At 34.4% G+C, this 24,229-nt stretch overlaps 2 pseudogenes; both read right to left on the reverse strand.

The window, feature by feature from the left end:
- Nucleotides 1-9,863: 9,863 nt before the first annotated feature.
- On the reverse strand, nucleotides 9,864-10,544 carry LOC128511504 (transcription factor HES-5-like; annotated as a pseudogene).
- Nucleotides 10,545-13,852: 3,308 nt separating this feature from the next.
- Nucleotides 13,853-14,442, reverse strand: LOC128511543 (transcription factor HES-5-like; annotated as a pseudogene).
- Between the last annotated feature and the right edge of the window lie 9,787 nt (nucleotides 14,443-24,229).

Below are 24,229 nucleotides of genomic sequence, written 5' to 3' on the forward strand. Positions count from 1 at the left end.
TTTGTCATCAAGTTTAATTATATAATAATAAGTAAAATTCACCCACACTACCTAATTATTTATAGTAATAACTGCAACCTAAAAAAACATTGTAATATATACCCCAAAACATTGGATCTGTTGTAAGCATGAGCTATTTGAGGCACATGTTCATTTGTCAAGCTTCTGGGCTGAAGGTAAGATATCTTTGTAATATGCTGTCTATTTATCATATCATGAAAGCAAAGGGTAACATTTATTCTTATCTCTCATAAGGTTTGTGGTCATGTTCGATTAGAAGTTCACATTTGTAGCTTTCTTTAGGCAAACATTTGTCATAACAAGCTAGCTTAGCTAATGTTAATGTACAGGAGAAAAAGTATTTTTCCCCGCATTAGTTAGGTATAAGTACGGAAAAAAAAAACACGATTTCAAACGTTTTACCGGTAATATAATACTGTCTCGTATTTTATGCCTGTAAAGTAATAAAGCACAATCCGTTTTAAGTTACTGAAACATTAGCTAGTAAGATAGTCAACTCTTATACAGTAGCTAGCTACTGGCTGCCTTATCCAAAGTCTAGGCTAACAGATAAAGTTAACGAAAAAGATAGAAATAACTTTAATTACAGAAAGCTAACGTTTAAATATAAGTATTTGTGTTTTTTGCTGGTAAAACAAGAAGTTTGGAGTTAAGCTTTAGCAACAGCATTTAAAATATGCACTTGCCTGATCTTAAAGATGTGTTTAAGAATGTTTGTCACTCAAATAAATGTTATTTTTGTGTTGGAAAAATGATAGACATATTAACTTAATTGTAGATAAATTTTTACTTCAGCAAGTGTGCATAAATTAAAAATACAATTGTTCAGTATATAATGCTAACAGTGCTGTTGTTGATATTGAGTTTAACATAGTGTTGAAATCTAGAACACTTGTTTTCTAAATTATGTCTTTAATCTATTTCTTCATTAAAATGAAAAGGTTTGATACAAACTACTTAAAATTAGGACAGTCACACAACATTTTCCTTTTGTAACATGAATATAACTGACTTTAAGATGTGCTTTTTATGAGCTATGATTAGGTCAATGCCATATATGTGTTAAAAATAAAGAATTGTTATAATCCTATGTTCAATGACAATTTGAAATGTTTATAAAAGTGTGCATATGTCTGTCTGTAGGATTTGGATTTTCCTGTCTGTATGAATTGGACTCATTTGTCTGCATGGGGTGCATTTGTCTGCCTTTGACTGTTTAGGTAAACTCAGCTAAACTCCACACTGAATGGAATAGAGTGCTTCCTTGCTTTATGTTAGGGACAGTTACACAAGTACGGTTATTCAGTGTTATTCTCTTATTCTGGTATTTTTATAAAAGATAGTTTTGTACCTCGTTTCTTTGTTATTTGATTGTTTAATAAAAAAATATATATATATATGATCATAATCTACTGTGTCGGGTGAACTTTTTAAATGAAGTTAAACTTTTCTGATTAAATTATGGCTAGTTAGTCATAAACTACCTATAGAATCTACCCAAAAAATGTGAGGTAACAATTTGCATTTAATTTGTTTGGGTACATTTCACCCCATATTTTTCGTAAGAAGTACCAAAATAAATTAGCTATAACATGCTAATTTAAAATAGGTAAAGCCTACTCATTGCATAAACATAATGTTACTTAATTTTAGTAAGTAATTCATCATGTGATGCAATGGGTAGGCTTTACCTAATTTTAATTTTCATGTTATAGCTAATTTATTTTGGTACTTTTTACGAAAAATATGGGGTGAAATGTACCCAAACAAATTAAATGCAAATTGTTACCTCACATTTTTTGGGTAGATTCTATAGGTAGTTTTTTACAGTGTAGAAGATGATTCTTTTCATTGTGTAAAGCTGCTTTGCGACAATGTCGATTGTTAAAAGCGCTATACAAATAAAATTTAATTGAATTGAACTTCTCTGTTGACTCATGGCAATATTCTCATCATTATGCTTTTATTGTTTTCTGACTCAATGGTAGAAATAAGAAATGCCAGCAATCTCAATATGTATCTATTTTAGACATAAACAGATTACAAATTAACTAAAAATTATGTGCATTTAATATACTATTTCCATTTCCATGCAATGCTTTGTCTTCATATAAGTTCTATAGTACACCTGAGCTTTATACCAGCTTTTACTTGTACAAAAGTCTGATTTGATAAGTCTGATTTGATATGATCTTTGAAAAGATTTTTAATTTGTCAATTAACTTAATGTACAACACATTTACCACATTCTGACTTTTTACCCAAAGCAATGTATAATTATTCAGAAGGCCAATCTTTTACGCTTTCAAAACAAGTCACACCATTGATATTAAGCAATCCATGATCATTAAAATTCATAATCTTGTTATTTATAGACATGATATTAAGCTTCCAGTCTTTCCGTATGACCATATATGATAAATGTACCTACTAAATGATATGGTAGAGATATTTTACATACATTTTGTTATTTACACAGCTGACACAGTTGAAGTTTAAATCCTGTTTAAATTGTTTTTCACACAAGTAAGTGTGTATATATTTAGCATATTTCATGTGTCAGAAATGACTAATCTATTTTGAGTGCCAGTTGTCTGGAAGATTTCAAGTATATTTTGTGATGTGTTATCAGAAATGTTCTTTGTAAGAAAACTATACTGATATTATATAAACAAGTCCACTCTACTGGGATCTTTAACCATCTGTTGGGTTTACAAAGAATGGTCTGAAAAAGTGAAATATCCAGTGAGTTGCAGTTCTCTGGGAAAAAATGCTTAAAGACCTTAATCTAACAGAGCACATTGGATGTGGTGAACAGGAGATTTGCATTATAGATGTGCAGCAGACAAATCTGAAAAAACTAATTAATGATATCATGTTAATATTGAACAAAATCTCAATTTCTTTGCACACTTCAGTGTTTTTCAGGACACTTGTGAAGAAGCTTGTCAGGATCTGCTTACCCACAGAAGCATTAGCATGTGAATGCACACGCTTCTATTGTCCAGCATGCTCCACAGATGAAAAAAAGGTGGGAAAGCTTAGGAGAGTAGAACCACACTCCTTAACTGCAGTATGTATTTTTTGATGGCTGTCAGTCATCTGAGATATTATTGACATTTTCTACAAGGTCTCATGACAGATTGTGACTAATTTGGACTGAAGTGGACATTCTAAAAAGAAGCATAATTTTTTTTTATTCTGTGATGGCATAACAAATTTTTAACACATTTTTGCATATTTTTCACATGTAATCCTAATGCGTTTGTATAGCAAGTAAACCTGGGAAGAATCTATAGTAGCACATTTAGACCTGCCTACAGATGGTGAGTGTTGTCACATGTTGTATTTGGTCATCAGTAAATGTTCATTCAGAACTCTGAATCTTTTGTATTCCATTGATCTCAGCACAGAAGAGTCGGTGTGGGAAACTAAGACAAGATCTAAACTCGCCCTGACTTACAAAGACATGACAAAAGGCCCATCTGTTACATTCAAGTTGCTGAATTAAGACTTGCTAATCTAAACTTAGTAATAACTCAAATATATACTACTCACATGCATAAAAAATGGGAGGGTTTTGACATTACATTTCTGCAAATAGAGATCTTTCTCTCCTGAAGTGTCACTATAATGATCCACAAACCTATTCCATCATCTAAAGATTATGTATGACAGACTTTAATCTCATAGTGCTTCTAAATACATTTTCTTGAATAGTTGTTCTCACAGGAGGGTCAGCTATAATTTAGATTACATGTGTATATTAAACATGCCATTGACATTTGTCTTTTTTAATTGTACAAATAACCCCAAAGATATATTAAATGTAATAAAATGTAAAGGTATTAATTTTAGTCCATTTGGACATTTGGATGAGTGACCTGTTCCTCATTCCCTATAGTATTGCACTAACCATATTTTTTTTAAACAAATTGACTGATGTGGTGGAAATTAAATTAAAAACAACTTTGGAGACTTCAAATGGTATCACAACAAGAGTAGAAGTTTATTTAAAAAGCGCTGGACATGCCTGTTACACACACAGCAAAAGCATCTGTTAGAGTGCCTCATCTCCCAGTGCCTTATATATTCTAATGGAGAAGGTCATGGTGACATCTCATAAAACACATAATGTATAAGAAAACAATAGAGCTGTTCCCATGGGTGTTGATAAGCAGGTGAGTTACATTTTCTGACGAGAGTTTCTGTTAACAAAGTTAGATCAAGGTCTTCACTTTCCGTACACCTTGCTCTTTCTTGCACAAACACATATTCCAAGTCTGCAACTCTAACTGACCCATGAGTATGTAGACTTTTAGAAAACACAATTGATTTAAAATTTCCTACCACACTGTTACCAAATGCACCTTTGAAAACATCATCCCTACAGAGATGCTGATTGGTCTTATTTACTATAATTTCTATAGGAACAATTATTCTACATGGACTTATATTCATTTTAAATGAGAGCTGACTAAATGTGTTATTTAATCATTTAAAAAATAAAATTTTTAGTACTATGATATTTTTAAGGAGATATTAACTACCACTCAAAAGTTTAAAGTCACTTGCTATGGTCCGGATTTTTCTTTTTTTCTACAATGTAAAGCAATGCAGAAAGCGTCCAAAATATGCAATAATCTCCTTTGAATAATTAATGTTAAGATGTATCTGCTACTTATGATCTATGTAAAGCCGTCATAATGGCTCTAATCTGAGATTCTGTTAATTGGTCATTTCTGAGACAGTAACTCTAAATGACCTTCTCCTCTGCAGCAGAAGTAACTTTTGGTCTTGCCTTCCTGGGATGGTGTTCATGAGAGCCAGTTTTTTGAAACCTAAACATTGTCACTTCCAGTATCTGTTGCAACAGTACATGTTTAATTCCCATTTATTTCTTTGGAGAATATTATTTTTATATTCAACAGGTTTTAGCTGTTGGAAATGTTTCTTGTGTCTTTTGTAAAGACGAGCTGTTTTATCTCTGCTCTGTTGTGAGCACCATGTGTGTCCTCTTCAGAAATGTGAAGTGAATGTTATGACATATTATCACCTGAGAAAATTCCTCTTTACTATATACTATATACTGAACTAATAAAGTAGTCTAAATTACTTATTTGATTTTGTCAATTATTTTCTATTTTGGAACTAAAGTACTGAATATGTTTGGACAGAATTTCTTTTTAGAAAGATAACAATATTAAAATATGAATGACTTGTTACACATTTACTTTTATAGGAAAAAAACAAATAGCATATTAAGACCCTATTCAATTAATGAAACATTACATCGATCAACGAAAAGCAAATTCATAAATAATTAACATTATAAGAGATATATTTTAGGAAGTAAAAATAAATAATCGCAAACCCAGTTGCCAACAAGAAATAATATTTGCAGTATTTAAAATTTACCAAGACAATACAAGGTCATGAAACAACACTAAAAAAAATAATATTCATATTTAACATTTAAATGATCATTTATTAAAAACCATAGCCTTCCTGTTTGTTATAAAGAATGTTAATGAGGTGGTAAAAATATTTTGTGCAGACTGCCTAAGCTTCAGTTTTTCTTTAATTTCTTTAAAAGATGTTTCAGGACACTTCTGAAGAAGCGTTTCAGGATCTGCTTACCCATAGAATCATTAGCATGTGAATGGACACACTTCTATTGTCCAATATGTTACACATATGGGAAAAGTGTGGGAAAGCTCAGCAGAGTAGAATAACATTTTCGAAATGCACTATGCATTTGATGGCTGTCAGTCACTTGACATATTATTGACATTTTCCTCCAGGTTTCCTGACTGCTTATGTCACAATGGACTAAGGCACACATTCTTAAAAAGCAGGTAAACTAGTATGTTTAATTTTCCTTGAGATTAAGAAAACCTGGCAACATTTTATTGAAACAAGTTCAGACCTCCCTCCCAGATGGTGAATGACATCAGACTCAGAGTGTTTAGTCATCACTAAAGTTTCAATCAGAACTCTGAATCTTTTGTACTCCATTGATCTCAGCACAGAGGAGTCGGTGTGGGAGACTTAGACAAGCTCTAAACTCACACTGACTTACAAAGACACAACATGAGACACTTCTGTTACATCCATAGTGCTGGTTTAAGATTTGTTATTATTACCTTGTTAATAACTTACTGTACATATAGTACATGTAGTAGGCTACATCTAAAAACACAACAATATTGGTCATACCATGTAGATACTGTGTATTATATTGCTTTTCAGGTGGTGAGTTTGGGCAAAAATTTATCAAGAAAAAATGGTATTTAAGCATAAAGTGTCCACAATTTGAAAGTCAGTGTTACAAGAAAAAAAAGAAATGTATATAAATTTATTATTATATATAATAGCCACATATAAAAAGCCACATTTACAGTACTGTGCAAAAGTCTTGAGTCATCTCTTATTTCTTTTTATTTTTTTTCCAAAGAGCCTTTCTTGGATTGTTTAATATAGTTTTCATGAATAGTTATCCAGGCTTTGCTGAAGGACTTTTTCTCTCTTATTTTCAGTCCAGTCCCTGTACCTGACCAGTTTTAGAGGAATGGTTTTGTTTGTTAAGCCACACTGACTTATGAATTATTTAAACATAGAAAAACATCTAACTTTAAGCGTGACGGGAAATGAGGTTGCTGCTAAGGTTTCTATACTGTATAAACAACCCTTTTTTCAAATTGCATTTTTTAAATACTACCAGCCTGTCTTTTTAAAAATTAAATATACATAATTCAGTGAAGACTTTTGCACAGTACATTAGGTTTAGCTCTAATAGTTATTACTGCAGCTAGTAATATGGAACTGGAAATATACTTTCTTATGAGGATAGAAAGACTTACATATGAAAATGTCATGTGTCTGTGTTTTAAGTTGGACAAATCTGAAAATTGTTAAACAATAGTATAGGCACATCCCTGTCCTGTAGAAAGAGTTATGCCTATTTATAATTACTATATACTGTTTATTTTATTTTGTTCTGCATTATTGTACAATATTTTCATGCTACGAAATTGGGCATCAGATATCTATTGAGCTATATAGACTGCATTGTATAATGTTTTATGTCTGTTTGAGTTGGGAAAACAAATAAAAATAAAATTAAATATCAATAGAAATTACATTTTTTAATACTCTGGACAAAAGCCAACCACGGCTTCGTCTTTTTCTTTTTTTTTCTTTTCCTTCAAATATTTTAAAGTTTTCTCTTTTTTATTGAATATATCTTCATTTTTATTTTATCAAAGCATTTTATATACAGTATTACCTTAAAACTGACCCCTAATTGACAATGACAAAAATAACCAAAGGTTTAACATGCACATCTATTTATACATGGATGGTTTTGTTATTACATTTAAGCCAATAGGGATCTTTCGTTCCAGGTGGTAAGTGATTTTGAGCCCCTTTATGAAACCTCAAGCATTATAGACATCAGTAACGATTCATTCAGGACTAAAGTTTTTGTTCTCACCTGATCTATCACAGAAAGCTCAGTGTGGGGAAACTCAGACACATTCGATCCTTATGTTGAAAAGAAGTAATAAAAAGTAATAAAGTGAATATGACTTATATATAAATCACTGAAATGATTAGAAATAACTATTGCATCATTATGTTGATAATTTACAAAAGCATTTATGTAACTACATACTGTATACATATATTATAAAAAAATTATAAAGAAAATCTTTATGTGCATGATGGAACCAAAATGTAGGCGATTATTTAAAAAAATATTTAAACTTTATAAAAAAAAAAACATCACTTTGTAGTATAAGAATTCCTGAAGTTACACTGTTCTTTTACAGTCCTGTGACTGTGTCTTTAACCACAGGTCACTGTGAGTCACTCCTCTAAATGACAAACAACCCCTAAGGGTCTTTTCCAAAAAAAAAAAAGAAGAGACATTAGCATGTGAATTGACACACTTCTTTGTCACTTTATCACATCTTTGAATGGTCAGAGTGTGGGAAAGATCAGGAAGGAAGAGTCACAGTCTAACCAATCATGCTTTCACCAGCTTTTTTTTTTATTTTAGCTGCACACAGGGGAGTAGACACGCTTATGGATATGAGAGTGAACTTTAACACACATTTTTGTTGACATAATTAGCATAATTATAATGTTGGTGTCTAAATCGGTGGGTCTTAACTAGTATCACATGGGAATAGGCACACAGTTATTTTTAATAATGATGCAGTCACAGAGGGACTAGCACTTCAGAAGTTAGAATGGTTGATTATTTACTCATAAGTCTTCCAAAGATGATAGTCAAGACAATTATCAATACAGTTGCTGATATGATTCTTTTTATAAAATAAGGTAATATTGTTCAGTAACTACTCAATTGTATCAACTTGATCCAATGTTTGGAGTTTTTTTAATACTAAAAAAATATAAGCACTGATGTAACACTTTTACAGTGGCTCGGAAGACAGTGGCCTTGAACACAAAGCGATTATAAGATTGTGCAGCGAATAGTTCAATTTCAATTCAATTTTATTTATATAGCGCTTTTAACAATGGTCATTGTCTCAAAGCAGCTTCACAAAAATGAAAAGAAAATTTGAAAAGAAAATTTATGGAAGTGTGTATGTGTGAGAAAAATGTGTCTAGATAATAACCAGAGTGTGGATAATTTTTGACTGACCTTTTTTTCACCTTGCCATTATTTATTTAACACAAATAAAGCATGTGGGCAATGCTAAATACCCTTTACTGCATCCACAGGATTTAAAGGGGTAAGTTGCAGCTCTTGAGTAATTGATCATTAGCGGGTATGCAGACCTAAATCAAAATTAGATGGTTTTTTTTTATTATTATTTACTGGTATGGTGTATCCAGGTGTGTTAACACAATGCCAAGAGTGAAAGACTTCTTAGGTGTTAGAGAAGCAATTGTTGCCGCACATTAATCTGGAACTGATTATAAAACAATTGCAAACAATTTGGAGTTTACTATTTAACATGGAATACAGTGAGAAAGATTATTCACAAATAAAAAGCATTCAAGACAGTTTGCCAAACTTCCCAGGAGTGCATGCCTCAGCGCATTTACCCCAAAATCAGGTTATGCAATGCACATAGTAATATCAAGACATCTCTTAGAATTAGCACTTCCTATAAATAATTGAGATACAAGATATAGAACATGCATATACTGTAAACCTGTTATTCGCTATTAAAACCAGAAATGCTGTCAGAGCTGCTATAATAGTAAAGTAATCATTATCTTCTGTGATCAGTGTGTGTTTTGGAAAGAAGAGGAAATGAGAGAAAATGTTACTGATTGTTTTATTTCGCCATGCCATAACACAAGTACATTAAATTATAATTTTTAAATATACTGTAATGCCTTCACAGAAGGAATATCCAAAAAGGATAATTATTCACTATGAAGTTCAAAAGGATCAGAACATCAAAATAATGTTTACAAATAGGTAAACATAAGGTTAAGATACGTACGGTTAACAAAACCCTGGAAGCTTGACAAGCGTTAGAATATCACAAATGTATTTCTATTTAGAAAATGGGAGCCTTTATAAAAGGCAAATCTAAATATTTATACTGATTTAAACAATGGTCTATAAAAAATGTATATGAATTAATTATTACCATGTAAAGCATTAAAAAAATGTTTAGGAGTCTTTCTGATTTCTTTTAGTTGCGAAGAAAATTTTGTGACGTACAGTATAACACAATATACTCCAAAAAACAGGGAGCATGAGTAAATGTTACCCAACAGAAAAAATACATAGTTATTACTCTCACATTATCACATAATCAGACCAATGTGGTCAATAGCGGTAAATTAAGTTCTAGCCTAGAGGACTACCAGGGCCTCCAGAGACCCCTCTTAACTGAACTCTTCTGTTTGCTGATGATCTGCTGCTCTGTAGAGCTCAGCCGAGGCAGAACACTTGTTTCCCTCCTGTTTCCCTCCTCATCTGAAGATGGCTGCAGGTTCTGGAAGTGGTTCAGCAGTTTTCTCTGACTTTGTGTCTTCACTTCTTCTTTAGACAAAAAGTGAACAACATCATGAACACATCTGGAGAAGCCTTGATTGACAGCTGCTGAGCTGGTGGAAAATGCAGACTGAAGCTGTTGCTGTTGTCTCAGGAAGCTGACTGTCATCTCCAGGATATCTGCTTTCTCCAGCTTGGAGTCAGTCTGCTGGTTGAGGAACTCTGGACCAAGCAGAAACTTCAGCTGCTCAATGCTGCTGTTGATACGATCTCTGCGCATCTTCTCCACCATCGGCTTCCTCATCTGCAGATAACAAGAAGAGAACATTTAGTCATCTTAAACTATGAAGAGTTATGGTATAGAAAGCTGGTAATAATAGAGATTGAATAGAAGCAGGTTCTTAATTTACCTTGTTGTTCAGAGGAAGGTGCTCGTTTGAGATGGTCAGTGCTGAAGTGATGGTTGGTGCCATGGCTGTGTCTCTGTGCTGTAGCTCTCTCAGTGTAGAGTGAGTGTGATTTGTACTGGCTGCATCTCCTCTATTTATACTCCCAAATCTCCATATGAATGTGTGGGTCTTGGGCCTGTTGGAGTTTCTCACAGTTTGGAGCCAATGGGAGAGCTTGGACACACAATGAGCAATGTAGGGTTGCCACATGCTCAGTGGTCCTCTATCGAGGACAATGTCCATGTCTCAGGGGAGCAGGTGAAGGGGTCTGGTGATGGAGATGAACTCAAAGAACATTGTCTTGAATCTGGGAAAGTGGTGACCCTGTAAAAAGAACAGATCTGCTGTCTGACATTGGGATCAACATCACCGATAGAGCACATGTTCATCATCATCACTGCTCACACGTGTGAAGTCACACCATAGCTCTAATTATTGCTTTATATTGATTGTAAATCTAAAAATCCACAGCATCCCACTACTAAAGTATGAAGGACTTTACCAGTGTTTTTTGATTAAAAAATGTTTTTCAATATATATTAAAATACACATAATGCACACACAGTATCTCTGTTGTGTGAATTCATTTAAAATAGCCCAGCAGGCCAAATGTATTTGTAAGTCAGTCTGAGCTTTGAGCTCGTCTGAGTTTCCCACACTGAGGTCTCTGAGCCGATATCAATGGAGTACAAATGCTTGAGATGGCTGAATGGAGCATTACTGATGACTAAACAGTGTGTGGTGGATTGTAAACTGATGTCACTCACCGTCTTTAGGGAAAAGACTAAACATGTTGCTAGAATTGTTCTTTTTTTTTTGTTTACTAAAAAAAAAACATTTGTAATATACAAAAATAATTTGTGTTCATCTGATATTACTGATGTACTTTGTTTTCAGGTGCTGAACCAGGGGTCTGATTTATTCATTTGTTACTGAAATAGTTAGAGGCCAGTGGGGTTAAGCATGCTGGCACCATTAATAAGCGTGATCCTACTCTCCTGAGCTTTCCCACACTTTTCTCATTGAGGTGAAGCACCGGACAATAGAAGTGTGTCCGTTCAGATGCTAATGAATCTGTGGGTAAGCAGATCCTGACAGGCTCCTCACAAGAGTCCTAAAAAGCCATCAACACTGCATCTCCTGCAAGGTGGACTTACTCACTCTCTCATCGTCTTTACTGCTTTATGCTGTATACAGGGTCACAGGGTGCCTGGAACCTATCCCAGGAGACTTTGGGCACGAGGCAGGGTACACCATGTATAGGGTGCAATCCATTGCAAGACACACATACACACACTTACATGCTTATTCACACACTACCGGCAATTTGGGAACACCAATTGGCCTTATTGGCATGTCTTTAGACTGTTGGAGGAAACCCATCAAGCACAGGATGGACCATGCAAACCACAGGCACACAGATTTAAGGCGGGAATCAAACCGCTACCCTGGAGGTGCAAGACGACAGTGCTAGCCACTACGCCACTGTGAGACCGGTTGAGTTACAGTACAAAATCTTTAAACATTGTTAACTTTATAAACAATTGTTTCATGAACTGAAATTAGTGACAACGGTAGCCCTGAAGCGCCAAACACAATATAATGTTCTAAAACACAACCCTGTTTTACAAAACCTTACTGAAAAGATAGGTGCCCTATTCTTGTTTTTTCATTGAACAGAAACAAAGTTGAGTCAGAGTTTGATTGATCAGCATAGCCGCTGTAGTCAACTTCCATAGCTGTATTAATATTCTGTAATACGGTCAGTCTCTGCTTCCATATTTTCAAGTTAGCACCTTATATTTTCTGTAATTTTGAAGCATAGTTTTTTTCATTAAATGTTTTTGTATTTTATAAAAATGTTTTGGTGTTTTGAGAAATGTGATTTGAGAAACAAGGTTGTGTCAGAGTTAGATAGACCAGATTAGCTGCTGTAGTTAGCTTTCATGGCTGAGTGGCTTAACATGTACAAACGCGCCTGGCTTCTTCCTCACAATCCCAAATCAATAAATTTACAATAAGCGTTGTTCTTCAGAGAACTCAGTTTGATTCTGAGTTAATCCTTTAGAGAATGTGATAAGATGGCTTTTCTAATGCCATTTTTAAAGAGTAGCTGCCCCGTCTTTACAGTCCTGTTTTCAAACATGTTTTTAGAGTTTGAAAGCACATTTTAATGTTGTGGCATGTTGACAGCAAGTCACAAATTACTTCAGATGAAAATCCTTTATTGAAATATTCTGTAATCAATTCAATCTCTTCTTCCATAGTTTCAAATAAGCTATCGTACCTTTTTTTATCATTTTGGAATGTGGTTGTTTTTCATGAAATTTTTTTTTTGTGTTGTGATTTTTTTTTTCTGTTTTGAGAAATATGGTTGTGTTAGTAACCTAGTATTCAGTCTAACCAATGATGGAAAATTTTAAGGCACTTTTGTAAGTCACACTGAATAAGAGCATCTGGCAAACGCCTAAATGTAAATTTAAATGTTAATGTTTTAGGAAATGTTGTTGTGTAAAAATGAAAGTACGCTTAAAGCACTCATTCTGGTCACATACTCATATTTTCCTTAAATACTTCCTGTAATTTTCAAATGTACTTTGCATTCTGGTTTAATGATAAAGGAAAAGGAAAAAGGAAAGTGCTTTTAAACATTTTTATTTTCTCTTTCTGGTAAACTTTGGTCTTACAGTAAAGGCAATATAATATGTGATAATATATCACAACAGTCAACACACATGATGCTCATAACAGAGCAGAGTTTAAACAGCATTTCTTTACAAAAGACACACAAACATTTCCAACAGATAAAATCTGTTAAATATCAAGATAATATTTCTCAAAAACAAAACATTTAAAATAAAATGATAATTAAACACTTCATAAAATGAAAATATGAAACTTAATTCTGTATTAATCAGAAAGTGATCACCTTCATAGAAGGCGCTTAATACTTAAATATGTTCTGTGACTAAATAAATATAGTGTATTTAAAGATGACACACAGTGTGTTTTCCAGGATGTGGTGACGAATTCCACAGAATTCTGTAAATGTAATACAAATTTTATAACATACAAATATTAGCTCTAATATAGAGTAATACATACAACAGTTTTCCTAGAAACAAAAATAGCATTGTAAAGAATGTTTCATAAACTAAAAAACAATTAATAAAAATGTTATTTATGTTATCTCGACGTAGCTCCTAACTGGATTTTACCAGCAACTTCATTAAAAATCTTTCTCATAGTAGAAAAGTATAGTTAAATTGCAAGAAGGCAAAAATAAGATATTAAGTTTAACAACTTAGTTATAATTCTTCTTACACAGAAGCTTGAAGAAAACTTAAGAGTCCACATTGTCTTGTATTTCCTGCTGTGAGTCTTAATATTCCCTTTACCAGGGCCTCCAGAGGGCGCTCTTAACAACTCTTCTGTTTGCTGATGATCTGCTGCTCTGTAGAGCTCAGCTGAGGCAGAACACTTTTCCTCTTGTTCTTATCAGAAGATTTACCTTTACTGAAGTTTCTGGAAGTGGTTCAGCCATTTTCTCTGGAAGTGAACAACATCATGAACACATCTGGAGAAGCCTTGATTGACAGCTGCTGAGCTGGAAAAGAATGCAGACTGCTGCTGTGGTTGTCCCAGGAAGCTAACTGTCATTTCTAGGATATCTGATTTCTTCAGCTTGGAGTCAGTCTGCTAGTTAAGGAACTCTGGAGCCAGGAGAGACTTCAGCTGCTCAATGCTGCTGTTGATACGATCTTTGCGCATCTTCTCCACCATCGGCTTCCTCATCTGCAGATGAATGCAACTGTGAACAAAGAGAGAACATTTAGTCATCTTGAACTATGAAGAGTTATTGTATAGAAAGCTGGTAATAATTAACGTTGAAAGAAAGCAGGATCTTAATTTACCTTGTTGTTCAGAGGAAGATGCTCGTTTGAGATGGTCAGTGCTGAAGTGATGGTTGGTGCCATGGCTGTGTCTCTGTGCTGTAGTTCTCTCAGTGTAGAGTAAGTGTGGTTTGTACTGGCTGCATCTCATCTATTTATACTCCCAAATCTCCATATGAATGCGTGAGTCTTGGGCTTGTTGGAGTTTCTCACAGTTTGGAGCCAATGGGAGAGCTTGGACACACAATGAGGAATGTAGGGCTGCCACATGCTCAGTGGTCTTCTAATAGAGGACAATGTCCATGTCTCAGGGGAGCTGGTGGAGGGGTGGGGTGCCACACTTTGTGAATCTGGGAAAGTGGTGACCCTTTAAAGAGAACAGATCTGCTGCCTGATGTTGGGATTAACATCACTGACAGAGCACACGCTCATCATCACTGCTCACACGTGTGGAGGTGATCCTTACTTTAATTGGATATAAAAGGATGTATTATTAATTTCGCTAATTTTATATGTTTTATGTCTAAAAGTAAACCTCATTTACTGTATACTTAGAAATAATCACTAATTGTTAATAGTTAACCCAAATCTCCTGATACACTTTGACATACAACATATAACAATAAAGATATGTTGAGCTTTACATTAATATTATTTTTACTTTTGGCTGCATCACTGTATTTATTATCTTAAGCTATTCTTATTGGGTTCTAATACAATCTTTCAATGTTTTACTGCAGCGGTCATGCTAATGTCACCAGGAAAACTGTATGGTAAAATTCATCACTTATCCATAAGTGTGTCTACTCCCCTGTGTGTACCGTAATATCCAGTGGGTGGTAATGTTTAGGATGTTAATGACGATAAACTGTGACTCTTCCCTCCTGAGCTTTCCCACACTCTGACTACTGAAAGAGAGAGTCCTAAACAATAGAAGTGTGCCTATTCACATGCAGATTTTTCTTTCACACTAATCTCCACAAAAGACAGCAAAGTGTCTCCTAAATCATCCTAATGGGATCTACCCAGCTACCACACACAATTCATTTATTGTTTTTAGTACAAAGTGTTACATTTTGGTTGTTTATCAACTGCTTTTAATAGCATGACATGTTTTTATTCATTATTCTTAATAAATTTGAATAAATTTAGATATTGTAAATCTTACTTAAAACCTCATTTTAAAACAATCCTAATTAAATACCTAAGACAGAGAAGCTAATGTTATGATTTCATTTAGATTAAAAATTAAAAAATGTAAAAATTAAACAGAAATCTCCTGGGTAAGTTTGGTACCATAATATATTATGTAAGGAAACCATGTATAATAGAATAACAAGTGAACAATTTATCCTTTGCAGGGAAATTGTGGTAGCTAAGGTAATTTAATAATAAAAAGGTAATTTCTTTTACTGAAGTTGACATACTGAATATTTTTTTTTACTTTAATGTCCTCTGTGCTGAGATCAATGGAGTACAAAAGCTTTAGAGACCTGAATGAACCATTACTGAGGACTAAACACTCTGAGTCTGATGTCATTCACCATCTGGGGAAAAAAACTTATTTGCTGAGATGTCCTGTTAATATTTATATTTTAAACATTTATTATTATTATTTTTTACATTATGTATTTTCTCTTTCTTTTTTATTTGTCTTACTTTAAGTTCTGCATTTTTAAACCCAAATATGTTTCTTATTCCTAAAAAGGTACCTTGAGGCAAAATGTAACACAATTGATTTTTATGAGTGAGATTTTGCAAGATTGTATATAAAATAATTTAGCAGAAAAAGTTACAAGCATAACATTAATAAATCAACAATTGTTTTAAGAATTGGATTTTGCAAAGAAATCAAATTTCTTTTAAGTAAAATGTTACATTTAATGATAGAAGAAATGCTAAATTGAATTTAAAAGTACAGAGCAGAAAATTAATAATTAAAAATCTGACTCAGGTACTTACGTATATAATTATGTGGGAAATTGAGCAGTAAGCAATAGATGAATAAAAAAAAATTGGTTTTGGAGTTCAAAATAATTTTTCTATCACCGCTGTACTTTGGGTTTTAATTAGATTTTCGTTAGAAAAAGTAGATTTTTTTTTTTTCTTTAACAGGCATGGTGCTCATAACAGTTTGAACAGTAATAATATTTCTTTAAAGAAATAAATATTAAACATAAATATGAAAATATTTATTCATAATTAATAGTACCATTAAATAGGTACTGAAAAAAGAAATTTAAAAGAAGGATGGATAATCAACATATAACACATTGATAAAGTTAATTGTTTTTATTTAATAGTTAATAGTATAGAACATCATTTTAGGCATTTTATAGTTTCTGTTCACCACAAAATTTGGTGAAACCTTCTCAAACACAATAAAAATGTAATAAGAATATCATATAAAACATGAGAAATAAAACGATAATAAAATTTATATATTCAAATTTAAAACAATGCATACAATGTTATTCTTTAAAAGGGAATAAACAAGAAAATGTTCCATGAAATAAAAACAATTATTTAATATTATTTATATTAATATCAACATGCATTGTCAAAACTGTACATCTTGACGTTGCTCCTAAATGGTTTCTAACAGCAACTTCATTAACAATCTTTTTCAAAGTAGAAAAATATAGTTCTATTTCCATAAGACAATAATAAGTTTAACAACTCAGTTACAATCCTGTTTGCAAAGAAGTTAAAGGAAAACTAAACACTTCACATGAAATTTGTTTCCTGCTTCGAGTCTTAATATTTCCATTTCCAGGGCGCTCTTAATTTAACTCTCTTTGCTGATGATCTGCTGTTCTGGAGAGCTCAGCTGAGGCAGAAAACTTTCCCTCCTCTTCTCATCTGTAGATGGCGTCAGGTATCTTCACCTCTTTTTAGACAAAAACTGACCAACCTCATGGACACATCTGGAGAAGCCTTGATTGACAGCTGCTGAGCTGGTGGAGAATGCAGGCTGCTGCTGTTGCTGTCGTTTCAGAAAGCTGACTGTCATCTTTAGGATATCTGCCTTGCTCCAGCTTGGAGTCAGTCTGCTGGCTGAGGAACTCTGGAGCTAGGAGAGACTGGTTGCTCAATGCTGTCATTGATACGATCTCTAACTATTCACATTATGCAGGTTGGTTCAATGGATTCATCTTGTTGGGGCCAAATTCTGACCCTGTTATATGAGTGGCTCAGGAGAAATAAAAATTAAGCAGACCAGGTTATACAGTGCCTGTCTGTGTTTTGGTAAACCTATGCCCACTTCAGCTTCACCTTTCTGTTCTTGGTCTTCAGCCTTAAAGTTCAACATGCTATGTATTCTTTGATCACATGATTCCCGATTCTAATGGTAGATGTGAAATTTAACTGAAGCTGGTGGCCTATAAATGCACGAGTTTACACACTACACAGCTGTCACATGATTGGTAGATGAATTGGCTGTGTAACTGCATGAATAAGCAAGTGTACAGGTGTTCCTAACATACAGTAGTGCTATGTACGCGTAATTAGTGCGCTGTTCTGAATTAGCTTAATATTCACAAAATTGAACATTAGCTTAATATTGCTGCTTATTAACATATTATATTTAGGTCTCATCTTAAACATACAGCATATCAGATATTTACTGATTTTTCTGCCTTTTGGTCCAATCTCTTAGTATTGAGGATCAGCTTAGTTATTAAGTTTGATATGATCTTTGTGTTTTCATAGCTGCATAATATAGATAAATATGCTACTACAAGTCAAAATAACACTTCAGTAACACTTAAATTTGTGACCTTATATTACTTTTTATGAACATTATCTAGATTGTTAAAGACCTGCATCAGGAACGGCATCTGGTGTAAAGCCTGCACCAAGTTGTGTGTGGGGTCAGATGGTCCACTAAGGCGACCCCTTGATAGGTGCAGCAACAATCAACAACAATCTAGATTTTTAAATCTATTAATCTTATATTCATTATCTATGTTGAGTTAATTGCACTACCTCAAACACTCCAATCTCAGGAAAACTCAACTGCCAGAATCCCCAAACTGAAATCACAATTAATCTCTTCTAATCAAGTTCTGTTGTTCTATGAACCATCAAATCAATGAATGTATTATTAAAGCAGTACAGAAGAGTATACAACAAGTTCAAGCAGCTGAATGAGGTAACAAATCGGGATCATCTGCTCCAACGTTCTGATCATGCATGCACAGTTTGGGAGAAAATATGTGTATTTATAAGCATAACTCTGTCACATTCTAGGGTGTATTGCTGGCTGTTGTTAACGCTGTGGGCTTAAGAAGGGCTTGCATAGACGCAGAGGGTTTTCAAAACATGAAAAAAGTATTTTATTTGAAACAAAACAAACAATACTTTAACAAACTAAATAAACAAAACTTCTTAAGCATGACCCACCGGATCTTCTAAGCCTGGTACACAGCCTCACGCTCCTATGAGCGAACCACACACTCGCGCTCCTTTAAGCAAACCACACACTCGCGCTCCTATGAGCGAACCACACACTCGCGCTCCTATGAGCGAACCACACACTCGCGCTCCTATGAGCGAACCACACAGGCTTAGAGCATAGACTAAAGACAGGGGAGAGACACTAGAGACTGGGAAGAGACACTAGAGACTGGGAAGAGACACTAGAGACTGGGAAGAGACACTAGAGACTAAGGAGAGACACTAAAGACTGGGGAGAACCACTAGAGACAGGAGAGAACCATTAAAGACATGGGGAGAACCTAGAGACAAGAGGAGGAAAAAAAAAACATGAGTAACTGAAAACAAGAGAACTAGAGACACACTAAACAATACTCACATAATACAAGGGTCAAAGGGTCAAACTAAAGATACACTTAACCACATTTAACACAGAAAACAAGCCTCTAGAGCCAACTTAACACAAATCCCAAACAAAACAAAACAAAACAAATGCCCACTATACAGTATTAATGCTTGACCCAGTTTTCCAGAACTAACATCTTTTTATAACCCTCTAATGAGCTACCTTGGTTCAGGTGAGCTTCGTCACCTATCTGTCCTTATCTGCAATGACTGGAGGATCTTTATTACTGAGCTGTATGCTGTATTATTATTAAAGAGAATGGCAATGATTTTTTCCCTTACACTTCCAAAGAAAGTCTGTGTGATCATTGATAAAATGATAATTACTATTAAATAGTATGAGTTAGGCTACTCATTAATGCAAATAAAGAACAATTAATAGAAATGAGTTCAACAAACTCAAAAACTGATAGTTCTGTTTACTTGAAATTGAAAACATCATCAAATTTTTTTAGTTTTGCCAACTTATATGTGTTTACATTATAACAATCACATTTATGCAGAGAAATAATAACTAAGCAGTCATATGACAAACGGACAGTCCCAAGATGTCTTTGATTTTGTGATTACATAGTTTCCATACATTTATAGTCAAGCAGATATGAATAATACATTCTTCACAAATGCATGACTGGAATGCTGACTTTGTTATTAGCATCTTTGTAAAACATAAAAATTCATTAAAAAAAATTTATTACTGAAGTCATATGTAATTGATAAAAATGCTTGGCTGTAAACACATCGATTTATTGGATTTAGAGAATAAAGATAATTTAACGATGACAGATATAATTATGTGTATTTTAATTATGTTAAAGAAGAAAAAGAAAGAAGAAGAAGAAAAAGATGTAATTATTGATTTGCCTCCAGCAAATAACAAACTCCAGCAGAATACATAGCATGTGTCCTTATTTTTACTGAGATCAGTGCCAACCCCCATTTAAGGCCACCACTATCCTGCCTGTATCCAGGGGGTTCCTTGAATCCTGCATCAACCACCATAATTAAGTGGTTCAAGAGTATCTTTCCTCCACTATAGACACTTCATAGTCCACACACTGTATCCGCAAAGCCACAAGCCTTGTGAATGACCACACATCCCTCATACAAACCTTTCACCCTCCCGCCATCTGAAAAAATATTCTGGTCCACTCAGCCAAATTGTATAAGAGGTTTATTTCATAAGCCATTAAACATCTCAGTAGGATTGGACTGACATCACCAACAAACACAAACAAAATAAACACCCAAACACTTACACTATACATTTACATTTAGGCATTCGGCAGACGCTCTAATCCACAGCTTAATTTTCTGTCATTGGATAGATCCATACATTGGATTACTAAGTTATTAACTATGTACCATCAAATACTGTTGGAAAGTTGTTGTTTTTTTGCTAATTTATTCCTTGCTGTTTTGCACATTTATTTCTAACCTTTAAAGTTATTATTATACTGAAATATATTCTTGCTTAATAAAATGATAATTATAAAATGTTAATGATAAAATCTTTAAATGATAAAATTTTATCATTTTGATACATGCATCTTTACCACAGGCATCTGTACCAATGACAAACAGGTTCTATTTCTTCATGCCTCACCTTTTAATGAAATTTGGTGCTCTGGATCCGGTTTCCCGATAACGCACACTCTTACCGCGCTTGGAAAGACTCTTAATATATATCTTACGTATGTTGTTTACTTTTCTTTTTAAGTCGCTGCCTCTTACGTCCGACGTTACAAGGCGCTGTCTACAGTGAAGGTACTGAATTAGCTGACATTGATTGCTCAGGAATCGATTTATTTACTTATTTTGCATGACAGCGTTAAGAAAGACAGCACTTTCTATGCAAATTAAACATTGCACAAAATTCTTCCAATAACGTTTATTTCGACATGGGTTAACAATACCAGGCAATAATAGACAAATATATAAACTAAATCATCAAACTGTTGCTAATATTTTCATGTAACCTGCAGTGGCGGTGAAACAAACCGGGTATACAATCATAAGTGATTGACAAACAGCTGACAACACTCTTCACCAGCTTCAGAAACAATGTGAAGCATGTCAGTTGTTGGGGTTGTATAAACACTTGTGGATAAAATAGATGAGATGACAGAGTACAGACTTAATACCCCTATTCAATTCAATTCAATTTTATTTTTATAGCACTTTTAAGAATGGTCATTGTCTCAAAGCAGCTTCAAAAAAGTGAAAGAAATTTTTTAAAAGAAAATGTGTGAGAAAAATGTGTCTAGATAATAATGAGATGAATGAATAAATGATGAATGAAATGTCTATGATGAGCAAGCCAACTCCCTGAGATGGCAATAGGAAGAAACCTTGAGAGGAACCAGACTCAACAGGGAACCCATCCTCATTTGGGTGATAACAGATAGGAATTATATAACATCATGTGTGTTATGCAGGTGAAGGTTCAATATAACAGAAGTTCTTTAAATTAACATGAAGTCCAGTTCAGCATAGGGATGAGTCAGTAGGTGCAGAGGGCAGATGAGGTCTGGATCACTGGGAGCACAGGAGCAGGATGTGTAGCTCCAACCATCATAAAGCAGAATCAAGCTGGAGCTGGTCCTTCTCTGGATGCCTCAGGAACCTTGCAGGGTTGGCTTTGTCTTCTGAAGCTGGCACAATATCCAGATGCCTCGGGATGGGCAGAAAAATACAGAACAGATTAAAAGAATTAGCGTAGTTGCCATTCAGGATAGATATACTGGAGTATGAGGTTATGGGATGAGTTACGTGTATGCCAGATTAAAGAGATGCGTCTTGAGTCTACTTCTGGGAAACTGTGTCTGAGCCCTGAACACTCTTTGGAAGGCTATTCAAAAAAAATTCCAAAGCTTTGGAGCTAAGTATGAAAATGCCCTACCCATTTTTGTAGATTTTGAAATTCTGGGAACTACCAGAAGTCCGGAGTTTTGTGATCTTAAGGAACGTGGTGATTGATTTTTTGTAATTAATTCTAAACTGAACAGGTAGCCAGTGCAGGGATGATAATATTGGGGTTATATGATCATATTTTCTGGATCTAGTGAGAACCCTGGCGGCTGCATTTTGGACTAACTGAAGCTTGTTTATTGAGGATGCAGGACAACCACCTAGTAATGCATTACAATAGTCCAGTCTGGAGGTCATGAATGCATAAACCAGCTTCTCTGCATCAGATGTGGATAAGATGCTCCTAAGTTTGGCGATATTTCTAAGATATATTTCTAAGGAATAACTTTTTTTTTTTTTGATATTGGAAATATGATTTTCAAAGGACAAGTTACTGTCTAATATTACGCCCAGGTCTTTAACTGTCGAGCTGGTAGTAACAGTACATCCTTCTAAACGCAGGCTCAATTGTGAAAGCTGTTGTGTACTAGTTTTTGGGCCAATAAATAATATCTCTGTCTGAATTTAGTAAAAGAAAGTTATTGGTCATCCAATCTTTTATGTCCTGGACACACTTAGTTAGTCTGGACAATTTAGGTATTTTCTCTGATTAAGTTAAGATATATAATTGGGTATCATCAGCAGAACAATGGAAACTAATCCCATGTCTTCTAATGATGTTACCCAAGGGAAGCATGTATATTGTGAACAGCAAAGGTCCTAAAACTGACCCTTGTGGGACCCCATATTTCACTGGCATTACCCCAGACAGTTCTCCATTCAGATCTACAAAATGGTATCGATCAGACAGGTATGGGAACTGTTTTAATGCCTGTCCCTGAATACCTATGTGATTTTGTAAGCGATCTATGAGAATATTATGATCTATAGCAGGGGTGGCAAACCTGTTTACCATAATGAGCTAAAAAAAATCTTTATCACTGCAAAGAGCCACACAACAGTTGTGCAAACAACAGTATCATAACTTATACACTACATAACAGAATAAAAAATTTATGGATTTTAATCAGCCTACCTCCTTTTATTTGACTCAGTGGGACACTTGACAGTCCTTGGTTTCCACAATCTTTTTTAGGTCTGGCTTGTATTCAGTTGTGGCTACTCGTAGTAACCCTTTTACATGTGTGTCAGTAAGAAAAGAGCAATGCTTTGATTTCACTTGTTTCAGTCTCGAAAAAAGTGATTCACAGATGTAAGTTGTCCCAAACATTGAGAGTAGTTTGAGTGCAGCTTGTTTGACATTGGGATATCTCGCAACCGGCACAATCTTCCAAAACTCCAGGGTTCCTTCCTTCAGAACGCTTTTAAGTCTGTCATCCTCAGAAAGTTCAATCATTTCAAGCTGAGATGCTGCTTCATCTTCTACTAAAGGGGCTTTTAAACAGTCTGATTCAGCAGTGAATGGGTTGATCAGAAATGTAATCTGTGGTCTTTTTTGCCGTAGATTGGATAATCTCTCCTCAAAACTTTTCTCAAGATTTTCAAGCAGTGTTGCATATTGTGCAGTACTCCCTTTTACAACCCTTTTACAGCTTGTTCACTTGCCTTCAACAAGGTTGGAAAATGTGTGAAGTCTCTCTTTTAGAGATGTGTCCTGAACAGCTTAAGTTTGTTGACAAATGTGAAAACACTCTGCACCAGGTCAGGCCGCATCTTTAACTTCCCTTGCAGATTGACATTCAGTCCATTGAGATAATGCAGAATGTCAACCAAAAAAGCCAAATCTGAAATCCACTGGGGATCATGTAGCTCAGGATAGTCCTTATGTTTCTCTGCAAGGAACAGCTTCACCGGATTCAAAAGCTCAAAAAAACGAGAAACCACATTACCTCTTGAAAGCCATCTCACACTGCAGTGCAGAAGCAGATCAGATGGAAGATCTTCATCAAGTTCATCAACAAGATTTTTGAACTGTCTGTGATTGAGAGCATGTGTGTATAAAATTGACAATTTCCAGCACAGGTTTCATGATGTGGTCTAAGTTCAGATTTTCAGACACCAAGTGCTCTTGATGAATAATACAGTGAAACGCCCAAAATTCTGGAAAACGATCATCAGCTTTACACAGCCCTACAAAACCCCTATTCTCAGATCCCAACATG

This window comes from Clarias gariepinus, chromosome 23, assembly GCF_024256425.1.
Source record: "Clarias gariepinus isolate MV-2021 ecotype Netherlands chromosome 23, CGAR_prim_01v2, whole genome shotgun sequence".
NCBI lineage: Eukaryota > Metazoa > Chordata > Actinopteri > Siluriformes > Clariidae > Clarias > Clarias gariepinus.